General features: G+C 44.2%; 1 protein-coding gene and 1 long non-coding RNA gene across 2 annotated transcripts in view; one reads left to right on the plus strand and one right to left on the minus strand.

The window, feature by feature from the left end:
- Positions 1–19,823, minus strand: part of LOC137541904 (keratin, type I cytoskeletal 42-like) — a 92,212-nt gene that overhangs the window by 37,054 nt on the left and 35,335 nt on the right. The window lies entirely within an intron of this gene.
- LOC137541906 (uncharacterized) lies at positions 10,036–13,900 on the plus strand. Its single transcript, XR_011025305.1, has 2 exons — positions 10,036–10,278; positions 13,530–13,900. It is a non-coding gene; the product is annotated as an uncharacterized lncRNA (long non-coding RNA).

Raw genomic sequence — 19,823 nt, forward strand, 5'->3', positions numbered from 1 at the left:
TTCATTGATCCTGCCACTGCATACCTGTTCATTGATCCTGCCACTGCATACCTGTTCATTGATCCTGCCACTGCATACCTGTTCATTGATCCTGCCACTGCATACCTGTTCAGTGATCCTGCCACTGCATACCTGTTCATTGATCCTGCCACTGCATACCTGTTCATTGATCCTGCCACTGCATACCTGTTCATTGATCCTGCCACTGCATACCTGTTCAGTGATCCTGCCACTGCATACCTGTTCATTGATCCTGCCACTGCATACCTGTTCATTGATCCTGCCACTGCATACCTGTTCATTGATCCTGCCACTGCATACCTGTTCATTGATCCTGCCACTGCATACCTGTTCATTGATCCTGCCACTGCATACCTGTTCATTGATCCTGCCACTGCATACCTGTTCATTGATCCTGCCACTGCATACCTGTTCATTGATCCTGCCACTGCATACCTGTTCATTGATCCTGCCACTGCATACCTGTTCAGTGATCCTGCCACTGCATACCTGTTCATTGATCCTGCCACTGCATACCTGTTCATTGATCCTGCCACTGCATACCTGTTCATTGATCCTGCCACTGCATACCTGTTCATTGATCCTGCCACTGCATACCTGTTCATTGATCCTGCCACTGCATACCTGTTCATTGATCCTGCCACTGCATACCTGTTCATTGATCCTGCCACTGCATACCTGTTCATTGATCCTGCCACTGCATACCTGTTCATTGATCCTGCCACTGCATACCTGTTCAGTGATCCTGCCACTGCATACCTGTTCATTGATCCTGCCACTGCATACCTGTTCATTGATCCTGCCACTGCATACCTGTTCATTGATCCTGCCACTGCATACCTGTTCATTGATCCTGCCACTGCATACCTGTTCATTGATCCTGCCACTGCATACCTGTTCATTGATCCTGCCACTGCATACCTGTTCATTGATCCTGCCACTGCATACCTGTTCATTGATCCTGCCACTGCATACCTGTTCATTGATCCTGCCACTGCATACCTGTTCATTGATCCTGCCACTGCATACCTGTTCAGTGATCCTGCCACTGCATACCTGTTCATTGATCCTGCCACTGCATACCTGTTCATTGATCCTGCCACTGCATACCTGTTCATTGATCCTGCCACTGCATACCTGTTCATTGATCCTGCCACTGCATACCTGTTCATTGATCCTGCCACTGCATACCTGTTCATTGATCCTGCCACTGCATACCTGTTCATTGATCCTGCCACTGCATACCTGTTCAGTGATCCTGCCACTGCATACCTGTTCATTGATCCTGCCACTGCATACCTGTTCATTGATCCTGCCACTGCATACCTGTTCATTGATCCTGCCACTGCATACCTGTTCATTGATCCTGCCACTGCATACCTGTTCATTGATCCTGCCACTGCATACCTGTTCATTGATCCTGCCACTGCATACCTGTTCATTGATCCTGCCACTGCATACCTGTTCATTGATCCTGCCACTGCATACCTGTTCATTGATCCTGCCACTGCATACCTGTTCAGTGATCCTGCCACTGCATACCTGTTCATTGATCCTGCCACTGCATACCTGTTCATTGATCCTGCCACTGCATACCTGTTCATTGATCCTGCCACTGCATACCTGTTCAGTGATCCTGCCACTGCATACCTGTTCATTGATCCTGCCACTGCATACCTGTTCATTGATCCTGCCACTGCATACCTGTTCATTGATCCTGCCACTGCATACCTGTTCATTGATCCTGCCACTGCATACCTGTTCATTGATCCTGCCACTGCATACCTGTTCATTGATCCTGCCACTGCATACCTGTTCATTGATCCTGCCACTGCATACCTGTTCTGTGAACCCACCACTGCATACCTGTTCTGTTCAGTGGACCCGCCACTGTATACCTGTTTAGTGAACCCGCCACTGCATACCTGTTCTGTTCAGTGGACCCGCCACTGTATACCTGTTCAGTGGACCCGCCACTGCATACCTGTTCTGTTCAGTGAACCCGCCACTGCATACCTGTTCTGTTCAGTGGAGTTTGGTGTGTCAGTGTGAAGCAGTACCTTAATTACACTCCCTGATTGATGTATACACATGCAAGATGTTTTAAAGCACTTTAGGCCTGTCATTTAGCATTCAATGTGATTTCTGCCCTTAAAACGCTGCTTTGCGTCAAATCCAGATTTTTCCCGGTGACTTTTGGCGTGTATCCCACTCCGCCATGCCCCCCTCCAGGTGTTAGACCCCTTGAAACATCTTTTCCATCACTTTTGTGGCCAGCATAATTTTTTTTTTTTTTCAAAGTTCGCATCCCCATTGAAGTCTATTGCGGTTCGCGAACTTTAACGCGAACCGAACCTTCCGCGAAAGTTCGCGAACCCGGTTCGCGAACCTAAAATCGGAGGTTCGGCCCAACTCTAGTTACAGCTGAGGGGAAGAAGCTGTTTTTGTGTCTCGTGGTCTTTGTGGCGATGGACCGGTACCTCAGGTACCTCTGCCCCAAGGGGAGCTGATTAAAAAACTGGTGGCCAGGGTGGGAGGGATCCTTGGTGATCTTCAGTGCTCTGGAGCGTAGTCTGGCATTATAGAGGGAGTCTAGGGCAGGGAGCGTATTCCCGATGATCCTTTCCGTTGACCTGATGACCCTCTGTAGTTTGCGTCTGTCATCTTCGGTGGAGCCAGCATACCAGACAGTGATGGAAGAACAGAGGACGGATTCGATGGTTGCAGTATAGAAGTTCGTCAGGAGTTCCCTTGACATGCCGAACTTCTTCAGTTGGCGGAGGAAGTAAAGCCTCTGCTGAGCTTTCCTCTGGGTGGAGACAGTGTTTGCCTTCCATTTCAGGGTGTTGGAGATGGTGGTGCCCAGGAGACGGACGCAGGGCACTTTCTCCACCTCCGTTCTGCCAATGTGCAGTGGGGGTGGGGTGGAGGCATGTTTCCTAAAGTCAATGATAATCTCAACCGTTTTTGCATTATTGAGGACCAGCTTGTTCTCCTTGCACCAGTGGCAGATCCTGTCCACCTGGTGGCGATATGCCTGCTCGTCATTATTGGAGATCAGGCCGACAATGGTGGTTGTCGTCTGCAAATTTGATTACCTTGACAGAACTTGCCGAGGATCTTCAATTGTTCGTGTAAAGGGAGAACAGGTATGGTGACAAGACGCAGCCTTGTGGGGCCCCCTGTGTTGGTGGTCTTTGGTTGTGAGAAGGTGGAGCCCAGCTTTACCACCTGGGATCTGTTTGTAAGGAAGTCATTGATCCACAGTTGGAGTGTGGGGTGGACCCCGAGCTCAGCCAGGTTCTCTTGTAGTATTTGGGGGCTAATGGTGTTAAATGCCGAGCTGAAGTCGAGGAGGAGAACCCTGGCATATGAATTTGGTTTGTCAAGGTGATTGTTGACAAGCTCCAGACAGATTGTATGCACCCCCAGGTGCCCGCTCAGAGCAATTTTGGAGGTAATAAAAAGAGATTTAAAAGAAAAACTTTAGCAATATCCCGAGCCAAGAAAACACAGGCAACTATAACACATGTGCACGTAAAAGGATGTTGTTTTTAGAGGTAAAGGGGCCCCTGAAAGAGCTCAGGTGGACAAATGTTACAGCTTCCATGCAAGCTCTGAATCTAGAAGTACCTACATATTTCTCCAATAACCATAATGCTCTATTTTAGAATCAGTGTTTGGCATCTTCGAGGTAGTACAAAAAAAAAGTCAAATAATGGTGTCCCCCCAGAAAAACTTTGAAGGGGCCAGGCGTACCTACCATAAGGCTGCAGGTGCTCAGCCCTCGATGTAGCCATGGCTAGGGGTGCCGCTGTGGTGCTCAGTCTATGTGTTCTTCCACCTGGGATCTTTTCTCATAGTTTGGGCTTTGGGCAACATTCAGGAAAATAGCAGCAGGCAGTGCAGGGGACTGTACAACTTCCTGCACTAGATGTAGCACCCCTCCCCCTTTCGTCCCATGGGCAATGTGTCTTCTAGTTCTCTACACACAGCCTGCAGTGAGTGAATGTGCAGAGCAGCAGGGTGAGTAGAGAGAATGATTGCTGTGCTGCAGCTGGGACATTAGCAGGGAGAGGTGGCAGGATGTGTTTAGTGCTTCAGAAGTTGCCTGTCATTAGTAGCCATGTGCACTGGCTGCTGTAATACAACAGTGCCCTAGACTATTGATTATTTATCCTGATCAGAGTAATTAATCAATAATGCAGGGCAGTCTGCTGTTGCAGAAGCCAGTGATAGAGGTGCTGACAGCCAACTTCTGTAGGGAGCAGAGAAGCAAGCTCTAGTAAATTTAGATTAGCTTAATTGCAGGTAAACCTATATTTTCCCAGCTTCCCCTCCCACCCTGTTGTCTTCCCCATGACTTTTTCCTCTCTTCAGATTTTAGTGGCTTCTTTTAACAGCATGTCCCTGCCAAAAAGCACTAGTGATGTCTGAAGTCCCACTGAGAGTCCTTCCTGCCATTTCTCCTCTCCCACCAGGCTCTCTGTCTTGTGCCTCTACCTCTTTACCCTCCCCATGTATTCCCCACTTTCATATGTCACCCTTTTCTGACTGTCCTCAGGGCAGGGAGCTAATCGTGCCAGTCTAATGTTCTACCATATTATTATTGTGTATTGATATAGCACTGACATCTTCTGCAGCACTGTAAAGAGTACAGAATTTCATGACAGTTAGCTCTGTCCAAATCCTGATGACTCCTTTTCCCCAAAAATCCCCCAAAATTTGCAGCGACATGCTCTGCGTCCCAACCAGTCAACCCTCCCATCAAAAAAAATTGTTTGGGGGTCGGGGTGTCTGTAAATAATCAGCACCAGGTGTCAAATTCTTTAGGTACGCCACTGGATGAGGCTTCCAATGTTCACACCTCTTCCCTTGCCTACGTTTTCAGTGGCGTCTCTAGGGGGGTGCAGTAGGTGCGGACCACACCAGGAGTCACCCACAGAGGGGGTGACATCAAGCTCCAGGCTAAGTGACAGTGGAGTAGGGGTATGTAAAGATAGACTGGGCTATTGCCCAACTCCTCTCTCCCCTATAGCAAATGGGTCCAGTATAATCCCTTCCCAACCCCATTCTCAACAAATGTAACAAGTAATGATACTGCAAAAAAAAAAAGTAACATTGGATTTGTTTAGCCTGGTGAGGTTGGAGGTTCATGTGCTAAGAGAGGAGTGACACCACAAGTTTCTGCACCGGGTGACACCAACCCTAGCGACGCCTCTGTACCTTGGTGTCCCTCACAACCTGGGGGGCAATCTTGCATAGGTCATAAAAACCAGTGTGGCCATCATGACTTTTACACCCATGATGAGTGTAGTTCCAAATACACCTGATCTGAAGTATGGACCCATTTATTGGAGGAGGGGAAGGTTAGTAGTTGCCCCCCTCCCCCCAGCTCTGGACCTTCCTTGGGTTGCTCCCCTGTCTACTGCTAGGTACCTATAAAAAGGGACATTCTACGTCTGGAACAAAAAGAAATTGGTTTCCATAATAACCAGAGGAATATCATGTTTGTTTGTTTTTTTTCTCTAGGCCCCGTTCACACTTGCGTTTTGGCAAGTAAACGGACCGGATCCTGATCGGATCCTGACCTGATCCTGATCAGAACCGTACGGTTCCGATCCGGATCCGGTCCGTTTGTATCAGGCATGCATCAGGTTGCCATCCGGATCTGTGGGCAAAAAATAGTTAAATATAAATAAAAAAATGTTCGGGTCTGCAGAAGGTGCACCTGGTGCACATGTACAATCTGGTTCCTCCGCTGTAGGCCTCACCTCCACCTCCGACATTCTGCCAAACCGCTCCAGCACGTCTGTCACTGCTGCTCCACTCCAGACATGCTTGGCCCATGTGTCCCCATCCGAAATGGCCGCTTGGATACGCATAGGAAGTGGGGTAGAACGTCAGGTTTTTGTAGGCAGTGTGTTCTGTGCCTTCCGTTTCCCATTGGTTTCTGTGTTCCTGATGGTGCTGTCAGGCTCAGGTCAGGCTCCGGTCAGGATGCGTGGGCCGGAGATCCTGACTCAAAAAATAACGCATGTTGGAAAAGAGTCCGGATCCGGTCCGGCTCCGTACTGTACGGAACGTACGTATGTGAACGTCCGCATAGCCTTTGCATTGCTATGCGGAACGTACGTTCCGTTTGTACAGTATGCGGTCCGGATCAGATCCGGAAAATCCGGATCGCGAACGCTAATGTGAACCTGGCCTAATGCAGGTACAAAACATAATGAAGTACCTGATTGCATCTCTGCAGATAACAAGTTCATTCTCATTCTCATTGCTTTTATGATGCACAAATCGAGGTGGAGTCCTTAGTTAGTCAGTCATGCCCTTTTGTTATTTTGGCAAAAAAAAAGTCGCTGTAGACAATAGATTTAATGACAGTGCAGATAGGTTTGTGATTATTAGAAGCACAAACTTATATAGTAGACAACACAAGGAGACACCAGGGATACTTTTCCCATGGGTTTACGGTATACTCCCTTCAAACAAGGTACCCAAGACTACTAGCAATGTTTCTACATTCAACAATATAAGTAAACACTATCCATGCACAAATTAGGTGGATTAACCTGCCAGGATGACGCAATTAGTTACAAATGCATTATTATTATTTAGTGTTTATATATCGCTGACATCTCCCACAGTGCTTTTACTGAGTAAAAAGGCTCGCCCCTAGTGTTGAGCTGAAATTGCGTTTCTCATAATGACGGACTTGAATATTGCTGCTACGATGCGAATTGGTAATTTCGAAATTTCAAATGCAAAATGTAATTCGGAATTCCGTATGCATAATTTCATGGATCACTGCAAATTTGCATTTAATACAAAATTTCGTAATTTTGTGTTTTCTATAGAAACAAAAGTTATTTTAATCATGAAAATGGGTGTAATTTCGTTTCGAATAGTAATTAGGCAAATTTAAGTAATTACTAAACTCAGGAAATTCACTCATTTGATTGCAATTACTGATAATGCACAGGCCCTTGCACATGCTGTCGCTATAAGGCCTCTTTTCCACGGGCAGTTGAACTGTGTGCTCAGCAAGCAGTTATCAAGCAGTTGTGCGAGTTTGAGAGGCCTTTCACTGCCTATCAACTGCTCGTAGAAAAGATGCCCAAGTCCTCTTTTCCACTGGCAATTGATAGGCAGTGAAAGGCCTCTCAAACTCTCACAACTGCTTGCTGCTGCCTTGTAACTGCTCACTGCTGCCTGGTAACTGCTTGCTGAGCACATTGTTCAACTGCCCGGGAACAATCTTAATTACGGAATGCTGAACACATGTTACTGAATGGGACAGCACAACAAATGTGCAGCAATCCATACTTTAAGATGATTTTTTTATTTATTTATTTTTATTTTTTTACATCTGCGGCCTCAACAATAAATTGCTTCTTCCATGTTATACGCAACTATTCTGGTGTATTTAACCGCACTGCAACCACAGAGTGGCTCCCAAGGACTGCCTAATTGGCATCAAGTCCTGGGGGCGGAGATTAGCAGGGAACGCTCACGAGCATGTGCTGTTTTAAAAGAAAAAAGCTGTTAATTATATGTATAGCGCTGCGACCTCCTGCAGCGCTGTACGGGGGACAGCTCTGTCACTGGCTCACAAACTGATCGCTCTCACAGGCATCAGCCTATGAGAGTGATCACACTGATTGTCTCTCGGGAGAGTGGGAGGAAAAAAAAAACTTATTTAAAAAAAAAAATTAAATAAAAAAAGAAATTGCAGCAGCAATCAGATGCAACCAACAGAAAGTTCTGTTGGTGGGAAGAAAAGGAGTGAAGATTCATTTGTCTGCTAAGTTGTATGGCCGTGCAACAAACTGTTAAAATTACAGTGTGTTGAATTGTATAAAAAAAAAAAAAAAAAAAAAAAAAAAAGCCTGGTCACTAGGGAGGTGTAAGCCTGTGGTCCTCAAGCAGTTAAAGGCCACCTGAAGTGAGAGGAATATGGAGGCTGCCATATGTATTTCCTTTTAAACAAGACCAGTTGCCTGGCAGCCCTGTTGATCTTTCATGGATCAGTAGTGTCTGTATCATTTACTGAGACAAGCATCGGGCAAATACTGTACAGTCAAACTTTCATCAAACATCTGCATACTTGTAAAGACTGTGGAATAGGTGTGATGAACCTTGTGAAATAAAACCGATACTGGGAGTGTAGTATGTTCAAACGTGGTATACATAGATGTAAAGTAGAAACTCTGGTAGCACTTAAGTCTATCTGGATGGATATATCCATCCAGATAGACTGCCCTGCTGCTGCTGCGCCGGTCGCGCAATCGTGTGCGCTCCCACCGCCTTCTGTTAGCCCCGAGATCAATGAATGGGAACAACGTTCCCATTCATTGAAGCAAGTCCCTGGCAGCAAAACCAACTGCCTCTTATCAGAGGCCACGGTATTCCTGCACAAAGAAAATTTTCCCATCATCCTAATGCTTCCTGGAAGTGAGTGTTCACTTCCAGGACTTTTTGACTGTGGCCATCTTGTGGCCAAATAGTAAAACTACACATGCATGTATTTATTATTAAATAAACACATTACATTTAAAATTAACTGTATACCTCCCACACTGAAAATGACCCAAATAAAATTTTTAATTAAAAAAAATTACAATAAAAAAACAAATAGTTACCTAAGGGTCTGAACTTTTTGAATATAAATAAGAGTATATTACTATATATTTGTTTAAATTATAAGCTTGTATAGTGATGGACACAAATTGAAAAAATGCTCTTTTATTTCCAAATAAAATATCGGCGCCATAAATTGTGATAGGGACATAATTTAAACGTTGTAATAACGGGAACAAATGGGCAAATAAAATACATGGGTTTTAATTACGGTAGCATGTATTCATTTCAAACTAAAATGGCCAAAAACTGAGAAGAAATGATTTTTTTTTTCATTTCTTCCTCAATCTTTCAGTTAAATGGATTTAGAAATCAATTCTTAGCAAAATGTATCACCCAAAGAAAGCCTAATTGGTGGTGGAAAAAACAAGATATAGATCATTTCAGTGTGATAAGTAGTGATAAAGTTATTGGCAAAAGTTGATCCGTTGCATAAAGTGGAACACTGTAGGCTGAAGTGGTTAATTAAAATATTAAAATGAGGTGGCTTACCTCAAAGACGACAATACTTGGGGTACAAGACAAAAGTTTAACAAAAGTGTATTGCTAATAAACTTTTTGTCTGCGTGTGTTGTCTATAAAGTAAGACGCCTCATTTTAATTATGTTACTATATTGGGCACCTCTCCACCATGTGTATCTGCATACTTGTATCGGGGTCTATGGCTAAGCATATTGAAGAAAGAGGACCAGCAAGACAGCCAGGCAATGTGGATTATTTACAAGGAAATACATATGGCAGCTGTTGTATCTCTCTCACTTCAGATGTCCTTTAAAAATATTGCTAATTTCATTGGAGTTGTAATACAAATAATCTTTTCTCTGTGTACAAGTTGCCGTCTACAACAAGGAAGTCAGGACTTATACATGTCTCCAAAGCAAAGCTCCGTAATCCGCTGTTCAGTTTATTGGGTCTAGACACGGTCTTCCTTGTTTGGAGAGGCAGAGCATGCCTAATGTTCATAATCTAAGCAGCCCATCTGAGAAACTCCTAACATTAGCATTAATCTCATCTTAATTCTAAAAATAACAATGTCACAATGAGATAGAAAGTTGAGCGAGCAACACCTTACTTCCTCCCTAGCATTGTAGTATTCCTGTGGTGATCTAGGCTGCCTGCCTGCACCAACCTGTGACATCACCTGACAAAAGTGAAACTGAACTTGATAAAGGAAGGAGGGCTTGTGTATTATCTCGTTTCACTTTTGGACAGCTCAACTTAAAGAAAACCTGAACTGAAAATTAAAAGTCAAAATAAGCATACACAAGTCATACTTACCTTCCATGTAGTCTACTCCTTGGTGTCTTTCTCCTGTCCCGCGTCCTGTTTGTTCACTGTGATCAAGGGAATTTTCCGTCCTCCATTTTGAAAATGGTCATTACCCATAACAGCTTTCTGGTCAGCACACAGTTAAACTGTAACATCGCCCACTTGAGCCATAGGGAAACATGGACATTACCTGGTACATCAGTTTTCCTCTCAGCTATAACTGACAGCAACTGATATTTTACTGACAGCTACTGATATATTTCAGATCTGACAAAATATTGCCAGAACTGGAAGGGATTATTGTCAGCAGAAAATGGTGAGCATCTGAGAGGAACTGATGGCAAGGTAACTATGTAATGTTCATTTGAAGTTACCTCATGTGTTTATTTTAAATATTTTTACTTAGTACAGGTTCTCTTTAAAGAGAACCCGAGCTGGGGTTCTGATAATGCAATGCACATACAGAGGCTGGGTCTGCCTATATTGCCCAGCCTCTGTTGCTATTTCAATCCCCCCTAAGCCCCCCTGCGCTCTGCTATCCCCCATAAATCACAGCTGCGCTGCCAACACGCAGTGTGTCCCAGCGGGCTGTGTTTATCTATGTACTGTCAGTCTGCTGCTCCCCCCGCCTCCTGAATAGTTCCGGTCCCCACCCACATCCCTTCCCTCCCCGCTGATTGGAGGGAAGGAACGCGGGCGGGACCGGAGCTATGCCGGAGGCGGGGAGAGCGGCAGACTGACAGTACAGAGGTAAACACAGCCCGCACAGCGTGGCTGTGATTTATGGGGGATTGCAGAGTGCAGGGGGAACTTAGGGGGGATTGAAATAGCAACAGAGGCTGGGCAATATAGGCAGACCCAGCCTCTGTACGTGGATTGCATTGTCAGAACCCCGCCTCGGGTTCTCTTTAAATGAACTGAAGCATGCTTGCATTGGAGGAGATAGAACCTTGACATTTTCACAATTTGTGAAGACAGCAGTTCAGTTAACCTCCTCAAGCTCGGGATGGAATATTGCGGCTCAGGGCAGAAATCCCGAGTTGGATCCATCGGAGGTGTGGAATGTGTAGGGCTGCCGCAGATCTATCTAGCGGTATGATTTTTACGGTCTGAAAGCTTGTGAAAAAATTGCACCGCTTTTGGGGGAAAAATAAATGAATCTGGAAATAATCCTACTGCCAGGGAGGTTAAAGAGGAGCGTTAACCAAGGATTGACTGTCACCCCAATCAGTAGCAGATACCCCCTTTTTCCTGAGAAATCTTTACCTCTTTCTCAAATAGATCATCAGGGGGGTCTCTGTGGCTGATATTGTGGTGAAACCCCTCCCACAGTGTGATATCATGACCATGATCCTGACAGTTTTCTGTCTGTGAACCTCAGTGCATTGTGGGAAATAATTGTGGTTTCCAGCCGCCAAGCACGCATTATCTTCCTCTGTGCATAGAACTCTCAGTAACAAACATTCCGTACAGATCACCTGGTGGGACTTGAGATGTCACCACCAGTGATGAATTTCAGAATGTAAATAAGGGAGAGGAATGATGTTACAATGGGAAAACACAGACTAAATAATCTATAAAGGAATATTGTAAAAAATTAAGCAATTTTATTCATTGTTGTTTTCACTACAAGGTGAGGGGAGGTTTATACTGGCTGCACTTGGAGTGAGGGGTGCTATTTTAGGTGCTATGTTAGCCACATGTGTATAGGGTGGTGGTGGTGGGGGGGGGGGTTGCTATACTGACCCCATTTGTATGGGTGGGGGAGGTTTTGTTATGCTGGCCATTGGCCACATTTGTATGGTGGGTGGGGAAGGTTTGCTATGATGGCCATTGGCCACATTTGTATGGTGGGTGGGGTAGGTTTGCTATGCTGGCCACGCCTGCTATGGGATGAGGGATGTCACTGACCACCCTAGTTTTTGGAGACAGTGAAGCGTAAATAGTTCACACTTGTGAGGTCCCCATAGAGGAGGAGAGCACAAGATGGGGGGGGGGGGGGGGGGGCATTGAAGTCTCTCTTGGTTCTCCTTGGTTAGTAGTATGCCTCTTTCTTGGTCACTTCAGAATATGGGGAGTGTCTCTATATTTCCAGATGTTTCAAGGTTCTTCAGAACACACAAGAGAGATGTCAACCTCCCATCAGTAAGGAGCACAGTACTGCTTTCTACTTCAACTAGGCTAACATTAGGTAGGCACCACACAAATACATGCAAACTCCGAACAGAGTGTCCTGGCAGGTGTTAGAACCTGATGTGCTAGAGTCACAACCATTCCACCTCGTGCCATCCAGTCACGAAATTGCCATTTCATTGGAAACATGCCAATCAAAATGCGGCTTGAATAGTCTCTTTGGGGGCAAGTATCACCAAGAAACAGGGTTCCACCTACAGACCGAATACGCTACAGATACAAAACAAGGCAAATAATAATTATATTGTGCTTTTCACCTGGCGGACTCAAAGCGACAGAGCTGCAGCCACTAGGGCGTGCTCAGTAGGCGGTAGCAGGGTTAGGGAGTCTAGCCCAAGGTCTCCTTACTGAACAGGCAGAGTCGAGATTTGAACTCTGTCTCATTTGTCAGAGGCAGAGCCTTTAACGCAGTGATGGGACGAAACTTTGCATCGAAATTCGCATTTTTGCATCGTAATCGTAATGCGAAATTTCAGGGAAAATTGTAATTGATTTTGTATATCATAGTAGTATTTCATAATTTTGCGTAATTTGTCGTGCAATTTCATGTCGACTTTGGCAGTTAATAGCAAATCCCCCATGCATGCTATTGCTACCAAAATTGGTACACATGTTAACGAGAATAGTGGGTACAAGTAAAAAAAAAAAAGAATTTTTCAAAAAGACATTGTAGTTTTTGAGAAAATCATTTTTCCAAGTTTAAAAACCATTTTTCTTTGCATTTTATGAAATCCGTTTTCTCAAAAACTATATGGTCTTCTTTAAAATTATTTTTTCCCCATGTACCTACTATTCACTTTACCATAGTTAGCAATTTTGGTATCAGTAGCATGTGCGGGGGCTTTGCTGGAATGCAATGATGTGTCAGCTTGTTAATTTGTACAGCGCCATAATAATCCAACATGCATACAGACTGTTTCGGATTGTTTGATCCTCATCAGTGTATGACATGGATGAATTTGGCTTTATGGAGTAGGGCTTGTAACAAGCCCTACTCCCTAGAGCCAAATTAATTCATGCCATGCACTGATGAGGATCAAACAATCCGAAACAGTCTGTATGCATGTTGGATTATTATGGCTCTGTACAAATTAACAAGGTGACACATCATTGCATTCCAGCAGTTCTGGAGGTGTGTTTAGCTTCTAAGGGTAGAATGGTTAATTTGCATATATTCAGCAGTGATGCTCTGGGAGACATCTCAAGCTCACTCCAACCTGAATTATCACAAATTCTTTGTTTTAAGAAAGCATTTTCTTAGCATTTTAGTAAGGGGGCTTTTAGGACCATTGTAGCCCCTCGCACACTCCAATGAGTTCTGGTTCTCCATGCGCTTGCTGGTTAGTCTGCTTCTATAGTGTAAGCCTAACACCTAATGTTCGGTGTGATGTTTTTATCTGTAGGCTGTTTAGCAAGTTTGCTTCTGCTTCAAGAACTGCTGATCTGCAGAAACACCCAAATGCATGTTCCTTTCATCTGGACAACTGATTGACTTCACTTGACTGGTGTCAGGAAACGCCTGAAGAATTGCTAAAGTCTTACTCTGGCAGTAAGAGGATTGATACAATCAAAAACACAGCGTAGTACAATGGACCAAATGAAACCAAACCTCTTCAGCAATGAAAATACTTTCATCACATTGAAGACATGATCATTGTTAAAAGATTAAGAAGATAAGTCTAGAAGACATGCAGTGGCAATGGCCAAGTATAAAAAGAGAGCCATCTAATATGCAGCTTGCATGCAAGGATATAAAAGCCAAACTCTGTGCTCACCATACCAATCTCATGGCCTCCTTAACACCTTCAAATTCATTAGAGGGTAATGGTCACGTGACTACATTGAGCTACTTTTTGGGTCTATAGGCCTTTACTCCATAGAACAATCTCGTAAGGGGAAGTACGACTGGCGTGCATTGTAGCGTGTCATATGCCAACTACGATGATTCAAAACCTTCTCCACTCAACCAACCAGTGAAGATCACGAGTTCAGAAGCTCAGAAGCCTCTCAAGAGGTGTCGCCTGAACCTTACTTCTAGGCTAAAAGGCACACAAGTCATTTTTGTTAGGTGGAAGAGCAGCGGTCTACTAACAGCCCTAAAGAGATCCTGTCCTGAAAAAAACATCCCCGGGGGTACTTACCTCGGGAAGGGGAAGCCTTATGGTCCCAATGAGGCTTCCCCCTCCCCTGTAGCTGCAGGCAATCCAGTGCTGGCTCCCCCGAAGCGTCCCACAATCCTTGCTCGACAAGCCTGACAAGCTAGATTTATTTACCTTCCCTGGCTCCAGCAGGGGCGCTGTTGCGGCTCTCAGCTCGGAGATAGGCGGAAATAGCCAATCTCTGTCCGATCCGCTCTACTAAATCTTGCAACTCTTGTGGTACAAAAATATCAAAAATCTTTATTGACACAAATGCAAAAATATCTTAAAAGGGGAGGTCTCTGCAGGATGCTCCATATTTGCATGAATAATCATATGGATTCCAGTATTTTGTAATGAAACAAGGCTTTCAAGAAATTGATTGGCAACGACACGCTCGTTTCGGGCATATAATGCCCTTCATCAGGCCACTGTATAAGCACTTTCTACAAAACCAAACAGAGAAATTCCAATTAAAAACATTAGTAAAATATATTAGAAGAGAAGTACCAGCACCCTACAGAAGATAACCGATACAAAGGGTGAAGACAAAGTGTGTTCCCCACAGGTCTCAAAAGAGGGACCTTCACACTAGTTCACTAGTGTGAAGGTCCCTCTTTTGAGACCTGTGGGGAACACACTTTGTCTTCACTCTTTGTATCGGTTATCTTCTGTAGGGTGCTGGTACTTATCTTCTAATATATTTTACTAATGTTTTTAATTGGAATTTCTCTGTTTGGTTTTGTAGAAAGTGCTTATACAGTGGCCTGATGCAGGGCATTATATGCCCGAAACGAGCGTGTCGTTGCCAATCAATTTCTTGAAAGCCTTGTTTCATTACAAAATACTGGAATCCATATGATTAGTCATGCAAATAAGGAGCATCCTGCAGAGACCTCCCCTTTTAAGATATTTTTGCATTTGTGTCAATAAAGATTTTTGATATTTTTGTACCACAAGAGTTGCAAGATTTTGTACTTCATGTTTATTATACCATAGTTCTTTCTACTAACGTAGTGAATAATTTTGAGGTGAAGTGGATCACATCAAAAAGGACTTTAACGGTTTTTTAGTCTTTTTCCTAAAAAAGATATTCTCCCAATTATAATATTACCGATCCGCTCTACTACGCAGGCTCAGGAAATTTGCGCCTGCGCAGTAGAGCGGGCCGACTCCGATCGGCTATTTCTGCCTATCTCCAAGCGGAGAGCCAATACTGCGCCTGCACTGGAGCCGGGAAGGTAAATATTTACATCCCCGCTGTTCAGAGGGGCACAGCGAGACCGTCGTGGGACACAGGAGGACGGGGGAAGCCTCGATAGGACCCTGAGGCTTCCCCTTACCGAGGTGAACTTTTTCTCATTACAGGTTTTCTTTAAAGAAAACTTGAAGTGAAAATACACTGATGAGATAAAAATTTTATCTATAGCCCTACTGTAAACAGGACTTTCCTGGAATCCTATAGTCTTATTTTTGAATTAAAGGATGAAATCTGCCTTTAAACGTTTAATTGAGGGGAATGACAACCGCTTTTGAATATTTTTCAGCTCCCAAACAGACAAATCTTGAAACTTTTTTTTTAACCAGTTCCCCGGACTCAGAAGTGCTTCTTAACCTTCCTGGCGTTATGATGCAATTTTTTTTCACCAGCTTTAGACCCTAAAACAAGGGAAAAAAAACATACCGCAGAAAGCTCTGCAGCAGCTCCTGCATATAATTTACTCGGGCACTCGATTACCTCTCTGAGCTGCGGATTTCCATCCAGAGCCTGACTCGGGATTACCGCTAAGGATGTTAAGGCCCATACACATGCCAAAATCCAGTGTGTTTATACGGCAGCCCCAATGCCCCTCTACCAGTCGGAGCAGTGCTTTTCAGTGCTGCTATATTTGGGTGCAGCCAGTGCCGCCATAGACTGTAATGGGAATCAGTCTATAGCAGCGCTCAGTGAGTAATGTCAGTGCCGTCAGAAGATGGATCTGAAGTGATCTGAAGTTGCTTAAAAAACACAAAAATTCGGCCTCCAGCAATCGCTGGAAGCCGAATTATTTCATTCCCCCACTATCCATGGTGGCCTGGAGGGGGGGTAGTAATTAATACGGCCTGGACTTGTGCAGCAGCAGGATCAGCCATATACTGCTGTATCCTGCGCCCAAGTCTACCGGCGCCGATTTCAAATGTAGGTCTACCAGCAATCCCTCCTAGTAGCATTGTTCTCCCCACCTCCCTCACACGTCACTTCCACGTTGCTCTGTTGCCCTGCATAGAACAAAACACACTTGCGAGCAAGCAACGCCTCTGCACAGCCTCTGCTCTGCAACGTCACTCGAGGGATTGGGTCCCAATCCCCATTAGGTGACATTGAGCTTGTGTGTGGGCCTTAAAGCGGTATAAAACCCTGACATAATCAATAAAAACATGTTTTCCTACTTTTTATATGCCATACAGTTATCATATTTGCATTTGTGCAGAAGTATTATTATTCATTTAGAAATTACACTTTTTTGCTCTGAGAGCTGACTTTGCATTTTATTCATAACTGGTTTTATTCATCTTGTATTGAAGGCAGAAATGCTTTCTTATTGTCTGTCTGTGTTCAGGAGAGTCTGCACAGTCAGAGAACGTGTCACATTCCTCACTTGATGCAATTAAGTAAACACAAGATAACATTTTCTCCAGTTTGGATGCGTCCAGCTTTCCCTGCAGGGAACTTGTAAAGTCCTGTGTTTAACTAATTAAATGCTGTTCTAATAAAAAAAAAAAAAGTGGTAGTATATAATATGCTGTAAATAATCTTTTTTGAGCAAAGAAGCAATGCTGGGTTTCATTCCGCTTTAAAGCTAAGTCAGCTGAGGTGGTCATTATCAGTCAGGCATGTGTACAGTAGCACTTGACCCCCAACTGCCGTCCAACAATCTATCTGCCTGATGGCCAACTTCATTGTGCTCGCTGCTCCCCCACCTGCTGTGTGGTGTCCGGTACATGCGGCTATGTTGTCCCTCCGCATAGCAACAGAGTGTTGTCAGCTATACAGCTGACTTGTGTCTGTACAGCCCGACCCATTGATGTCCACAGGCGCCATCAGTAAAAGGTGTGTACGCACCTTTAGGCCCACATGAGTCTTATTGGCTCTAAATGGTTATCAGTGAGAGTTAAAGTGGACCTGAACTCAGAACTTCTTCTCTGCTCTAAAAGATAAGCAACAGCAGAATATCTGTTTCAAGAATTTTTTTTTTACTTCTTCCAGCTTATGAAGCTCCTTGAGAGATGCTGCAGTGAAGTTATTTACTGGTTTGCTGGGAGCACAGAAAAGGTTAAACTCCTGTGTTTACATATTAGCCCACAACTCAGCAGACAGCAAAAATTACACTAGCTCATTACTTGATGATAAGGGAGAACTAGACAGGCTGTTCTCTATAAACACAAGGTGGACACGGCAAATTTCTCTGTTCTCCTTCTCTCCCGTGCAAGAGTTCAGGTCCGCTCTAAAGAGGAATTTAAAGGGATCTGTGGAGGGGTAAAAAAAAACAAAAAAAAAAACCTTCCCTTACATATCAGTCCACACTGTTATGGCTGTAGGTTAATCCATGTGAGTGTTTGTATGACACGTTTCACACCCTCATAAAGATATCTTCTTTTTTGGCAATCGAGTAGTGCAGACAATTAGTCTAATTACAAGGCTTGGTCACCCAGTATATATGCAGTAATAACCGGGGAAGGCTAACAGCAATTAGTGCTTAACAGCATTCCATGCTGGGCTGGATCATACCTCCTGCATTTCTCATGCAGTCATCTTCCTTTAATAATTCATAAGAGGATATTTAAATACCTATTTAGGCAAGGCTAAGTACTCTCTCAACAAAGTCTTTGTTAAGCTGAAAGAATCTGTCCCCACAGTACAGAACATTAAGTGTTATTAATAGCTTAATTAAAAATAGTTCTATCCCTAAAGTGACACATAAAAAAGGTACATGATGTTCTAATTCATGTACTAAGCAAAATACTATAAATCTACAATGCAGTGACGCCATAGCAACAAAGCCAAGGGCCCCAGTACAGAATTTTAGACTGCCCTTCTCCAGTTCTGTATATAGCCTGATAGCGTAATACAGCCACGTTTCTGAGGATACACCCTGTGTGAGAGAGGTGTAGGCAGAGAAATAGGAAAGATTACCAGTATTCAAAGCACATATTCAAGCACATACAGAGGTGTTCATTACCACTACAGCAACTTAAAAGGGCTAAAACGATTGAGAGCTCCATGGGGGTTCCTAAGGAACTATATTTGTGTTTGGGTAAAAACCAAGTCACATCAGTGGGAACCGGGCACTTCTATTACATTGATGGTCACGGTACCCTGCAAGTGGTTATGTGTTGGCAAATCTCGCGCAGTACGATTTTTGGATCCAAATGTGGCAGGTAAAAAAAAGACTCTTAGACATAAAGCCTGAGGAGTCCCCTTAAAGTAAATGTGAATCAGCACAATAAACATACTCAGTGGCGTAGCTAAGGAGCTGTGGCCCCGATGCAAGTTTTACAATGGGGCCCCCCAAGCACTCTATAACAATTGATACGGTGCACCAAAACCTGCCAAGAACAACCAAAGTGTCAGAGGTGCAAGAAGGGGATGGGGAACAGTTTGTTAATGATTACCACTATTCACAGTATCTATAGAAGTGATTATTATGAGCACAGGACCAATAGAGAGCTAATACTGTAGTTGAGGGAGGGCACATCTGGTCCAAGGGCCCGGACGCTCATGCCATTCGCGGAAAAATGTACTCATTCATTCCCATGCAAATGCTTGTTCCAGGAACTCTTCTATGCGTACATTCCCCTTTCCAATGCGTAATTTTGTAAGCATACAATCGTACGCGGAAAAATAGACGCAAATAACTCATTCATAGTTTACTTCGGAATACACATGTGAACTATGCATAGGGGGCGTAAACTACGTGTAATGGTATTTCGCTACGCGTAAAATTGCAAGCGTAGTTTTGAAACTTCGCCTACGAACTACGATGCGTAGATGCGAACTACGATGCGTAAATTTGCACTGGCGTAGTTTCTGCTCATCCCTACTCTGGACCCTTAGATCATTCCAGATCCTCTCTGTCCCGTAAATTCCAGCACGGGGCCCCAGTGAAGTTCTTCAACCAGCTTGGTTGGATACATCTTTGGACCTTCTCAGGCACTCAGGAAGTACGTGCATCCCTGTGTACTGAAGATGACCGTATCGCTACTGCACACACGCAAGTCCAAGCTAGCAAATGGGCAGTATGGACAACCCCATCTTCGGAACTACTTGGGGACACAAGTATTTCTGAATATTGCAGAGGAGTCCCAAAGGCACGTAACTTTATCGGGGAACAGTGGTGGAACAAGGGGACGGACCAAGGACTGGGAAGGCGCTTTGGGATCCAAAACCTTTTTTTGTGCCTTCTCACATTTTGTTGACTGTGGGTTAAGTCACTGCTTAGTTGTTTTGTGAACCTTTTTGAACTGTTTTTACCACACGCTTCTCTGTAAACATTACCTGGCTTTCTGCCTGAAGCAGAA

Source organism: Hyperolius riggenbachi, chromosome 12, assembly GCF_040937935.1.
Source record: "Hyperolius riggenbachi isolate aHypRig1 chromosome 12, aHypRig1.pri, whole genome shotgun sequence".
Classification (NCBI taxonomy): Eukaryota; Metazoa; Chordata; class Amphibia; order Anura; family Hyperoliidae; genus Hyperolius; species Hyperolius riggenbachi.